Source organism: Megalobrama amblycephala, linkage group LG21 (assembly GCF_018812025.1).
Source record: "Megalobrama amblycephala isolate DHTTF-2021 linkage group LG21, ASM1881202v1, whole genome shotgun sequence".
Taxonomy (NCBI): domain Eukaryota; kingdom Metazoa; phylum Chordata; class Actinopteri; order Cypriniformes; family Xenocyprididae; genus Megalobrama; species Megalobrama amblycephala.
The window spans coordinates 32,210,035-32,215,356 of NC_063064.1; positions in this window are offsets into that span (position 1 = coordinate 32,210,035).

The following is a 5,322-nucleotide window of genomic DNA, read 5'->3' on the forward strand; positions in this document are numbered from 1 at the left end:
AGTGACACATTTTCTGCTTCCAGTTGGTGGCGCTATACTTTGAATCACAATAGTCACATCCATGTGATCAGCCTTGTACAACGAAGACTAAGCCGAAGTTTCATCAAAATCAATTAATGTATGCAGAAGTTATAACACTTTGTTTCCCTTTTCTTGCCATAAATTCGTTGCCTCGCCACGGCCAAACCGTTTGAGATATCCAAAATCCGTTTGCAATTAAACAACTTCAATGTGTTAGCAACAAGTTAAAAAAAGTTGGTGTAAATTGGATAAACCCTGTAGGAGCAGTAGTATAAAATTCATAGCCTGTTTTTTCAAAAATTAACATTCAAACCAAAATAGCTGACTTCCTGTTGGTCGGAGCTAATGAATGTAAATTAGAAATTGTCCGGCTTGATGAGAACAATATGTGTACCGAGTTTGGTGATTGTAGGAAAAACTAACCCCCCCACTTTTGTCAAAGGTGGCGCTACTGAGCCCCTCCACCACGCCCATTTCTATGGCTTTGTCCATGTCTACTGGTTGACAATATTGATGTGTGTGTCGAGTTTCATGCAATTTGAAGCATGTTAAGAGCCTCAAAAACACTCAAGAATATTATTACAGTTTGACCTGTTGCCATGGCAACAATATTTCAAATATCAAAAATCCTGTCATAGGTCTACATCTGCTGTGTATTGACATTACACTGATGAAGTTTGAAGCAAATCAGGTAAAAATAAGAGGGTGATCTCAAAACATTTCAAAAAGTGATACACTTCCTGCTGCCAGTTGGTGGCGCTATAACTTTGACTCACAATAGTCACATCCATGTGATCAGACTCCTATAACGAACACACTCGTGAAGTTTCATAAAGATCAATATATGTATGCAGACGTTATAACACATTTCCTGTTTCCTTTTTCTCGCCATAAATTCGTTGCCTCGCCACGGCCAAACCGTTCGAGATATCAAAAATCCCCTGGCAATTTTTAATCATCAGTGTCTTGACTTCATGCTGACCGAGTTTGGTGGCGATCGGATTAATCGTCTAGGAGGAGTATATCAAATTCCAGAGCATGCGTTTTTCAAACAACCCTTAATAGCTGACTTCCTGTTGGCGTGGTGTTTAACTTAGAGCACGAAAGTTGTTCGGCCCGATGAGGTCTATATGTGTACTGAGTTTCATACTAATACGTGCAAGCGTGTTTAATATATGGACCAAATTTTCAGACTTTTTTCAAGGGGGCGCTGTCGAGCCCCCCTGCCACGCCCGGGTACCAGCCTCTCCGGCGTCCTAATGGCCGCGGATTCCAATGTGTGTGCCAATTTTCAAGAGTTTTTGAGCATGTTAAGGCCCCAAAAAGCCCCGGAAGACGGAAAAAAAATAAAAAAAAAAAAATAAAAAAAAATAATAAATATAGCTGCGAGCAGCGATGGCGGGCCCAAGCCCGGTGGCACCGCCACCCCGGTGGCTTCAGGGCAACTGTGCACAGCGGGCAATAGGCACTTAAAACGGTTAAACATCAAAGGACTATGTCAAATTCACTCCACATTTACTGCACTACAAGGTGCCACTATAGAGCCCCTCCTCCCTGCCCATTTTCAAAGGATTACATGTGCCAAGTTTTAACATTATTCTGATGAATTTTGAAGCAAATCAGGTAAAAATAAGAGGGTGATCTCAATGTATGCTGAAAGTGACACATTTTCTGCTTCCAGTTGGTGGCGCTATTACTTTGAATCACAATAGTCACATCCATGTGATCAGCCTTGTACAACGAAGACTAAGCCGAAGTTTCATCAAAATCAATTAATGTATGCAGAAGTTATAACACTTTGTTTCCCTTTTCTTGCCATAAATTCGTTGCCTCGCCACGGCCAAACCGTTTGAGATATCCAAAATCCGTTTGCAATTAAACAACTTCAATGTGTTAGCAACAAGTTAAAAAAAGTTTGGTGTAAATTGGATAAACCCTGTAGGAGCAGTAGTATAAAATTCATAGCCTGTTTTTTCAAAAAATTAACATTCAAACCAAAATAGCTGACTTCCTGTTGGTCGGAGCTAATGAATGTAAATTAGAAAATTGTCCGGCTTGATGAGAACAATATGTGTACCGAGTTTGGTGATTGTAGGAAAAACTAACCCCCCCACTTTTGTCAAAAGGTGGCGCTACTGAGCCCCTCCACCACGCCCATTTCTATGGCTTTGTCCATGTCTACTGGTTGACAATATTGATGTGTGTGTCGAGTTTCATGCAATTTGAAGCATGTTAAGAGCCTCAAAAACACTCAAGAATATTATTACAGTTTGACCTGTTGCCATGGCAACAATATTTCAAATATCAAAAATCCTGTCATAGGTCTACATCTGCTGTGTATTGACATTACACTGATGAAGTTTGAAGCAAATCAGGTAAAAATAAGAGGGTGATCTCAAAACATTTCAAAAAGTGATACACTTCCTGCTGCCAGTTGGTGGCGCTATAACTTTGACTCACAATAGTCACATCCATGTGATCAGACTCCTATAACGAACACACTCGTGAAGTTTCATAAAGATCAATATATGTATGCAGACGTTATAACACATTTCCTGTTTCCTTTTTCTCGCCATAAATTCGTTGCCTCGCCACGGCCAAACCGTTCGAGATATCAAAAATCCCCTGGCAATTTTTAATCATCAGTGTCTTGACTTCATGCTGACCGAGTTTGGTGGCGATCGGATTAATCGTCTAGGAGGAGTATATCAAATTCCAGAGCATGCGTTTTTCAAACAACCCTTAATAGCTGACTTCCTGTTGGCGTGGTGTTTAACTTAGAGCACGAAAGTTGTTCGGCCCGATGAGGTCTATATGTGTACTGAGTTTCATACTAATACGTGCAAGCGTGTTTAATATATGGACCAAATTTTCAGACTTTTTTCAAGGGGGCGCTGTCGAGCCCCCCTGCCACGCCCGGGTACCAGCCTCTCCGGCGTCCTAATGGCCGCGGATTCCAATGTGTGTGCCAATTTTCAAGAGTTTTTGAGCATGTTAAGGCCCCCAAAAAGCCCCGGAAGACGGAAAAAAAATAAAAAAAAAAAAAAAAAAAAAATAATAATAATCCTTAGAAGAACAAGAGGGCCCTGCGCGAATTTTCGCTTGGGCCCTAATAATCCTTAGAAGAACAAGAGGGCCCTGCGCGAATTTTCGCTTGGGCCCTAATAATCCTTAGAAGAACAAGAGGGCCCTGCGCGAATTTTCGCTTGGGCCCTAATTATGCATAATTATATGCAACTGACCCCAAACCAAACCCTAATCCTAACCCTACAGTAAGTACATGTAGTTAATTAACATTACTCAGTACTTAAAAGTATAATTACAGTGTAACTGTAACTCTTTATGGTTTAAGGTGTCCATGTTACAGTGTAATACATTACAAGTTCTGAATAATAATAATAATTAACTACATGTAGGGTGTGGTTAAGATCAGTTGCATGTAAATGTATAATTACAGTGTAACAGACACCTTAAAATACAGTGTAACCCTTTATTTTAGTTTCATTGTTACATGTAGTTACTATAGTAATAACTATTAATTATGCATAATTACATGCAACTAACCCTATCCTAAGTACATGTAGTTACTTAATATTACTCAGTAATTAAATGTATAATTACAGTGTAACAAAGACACCTTAAAATAAAGTGTAACCCTTTATTTTACAGTGTCACTGTTACATGTTACATGTAGTTACTATAGTAATAACTATAAATTATGCACAATTACATGCAACTAACCCTATCCTAAGTACATGCAATTACTTAATATTACTCAGTAATTAAATGTATAATTACAGTGTAACAAAGACACCTTAAAATAAAGTGTAACCTTTTATTTTAGTGTCATTGTTACATGTTACATGTAGTTACTATAGTCATAACTATTAATTATGCATAATTACATGCAACTAACCCTATCCTAAGTACATGTAGTTACTTAATATTACTCAGTAATTAAATGTATAATTACAGTGTAACAAAGACACCTTAAAATAAAGTGTAACCCTTTATTTTACAGTGTCACTGTTACATGTTACATGTAGTTACTATAGTAATAACTATAAATTATGCACAATTACATGCAACTAACCCTATCCTAAGTACATGCAATTACTTAATATTACTCAGTAATTAAATGTATAATTACAGTGTAACAAAGACACCTTAAAATAAAGTGTAACCTTTTATTTTAGTGTCATTGTTACATGTTACATGTAGTTACTATAGTCATAACTATTAATTATGCATAATTACATGCAACTAACCCTATCCTAAGTACATGTAGTTACTTAATATTACTCAGTAATTAAATGTATAATTACAGTGTAACAAAGACACCTTAAAATAAAGTGTAACCCTTTATTTTACAGTGTCACTGTTACATGTTACATGTAGTTACTATAGTAATAACTATAAATTATGCACAATTACATGCAACTAACCCTATCCTAAGTACATGCAATTACTTAATATTACTCAGTAATTAAATGTATAATTACAGTGTAACAAAGACACCTTAAAATAAAGTGTAACCTTTTATTTTAGTGTCATTGTTACATGTTACATGTAGTTACTATAGTCATAACTATTAATTATGCATAATTACATGCAACTAACCCTATCCTAAGTACATGTAGTTACTTAATATTACTCAGTAATTAAATGTATAATTACAGTGTAACAAAGACACCTTAAAATAAAGTGTAACCCTTTATTTTACAGTGTCACTGTTACATGTTACATGTAGTTACTATAGTAATAACTATAAATTATGCACAATTACATGCAACTAACCCTATCCTAAGTACATGCAATTACTTAATATTACTCAGTAATTAAATGTATAATTACAGTGTAACAAAGACACCTTAAAATAAAGTGTAACCTTTTATTTTAGTGTCATTGTTACATGTTACATGTAGTTACTATAGTCATAACTATTAATTATGCATAATTACATGCAACTAACCCTATCCTAAGTACATGTAGTTACTTAATATTACTCAGTAATTAAATGTATAATTACAGTGTAACAAAGACACCTTAAAATAAAGTGTAACCTTTTATTTTAGTGTCATTGTTACATGTTACATGTAGTTACTATAGTAATAACTATTAATTATGCATAATTACATGCAACTAACCCTATACTAAGTACACGTAGTTACTTAATATTACTCAGTAATTAAATGTATAATTACAGTGTAACAGACACCTTAAAATAAAGTGTAACCATAAAGTGTTACCGTATTTTTCAGTGTTACCTAATGTTAGCAAAGGAAGTGTTGTTATTTCAGG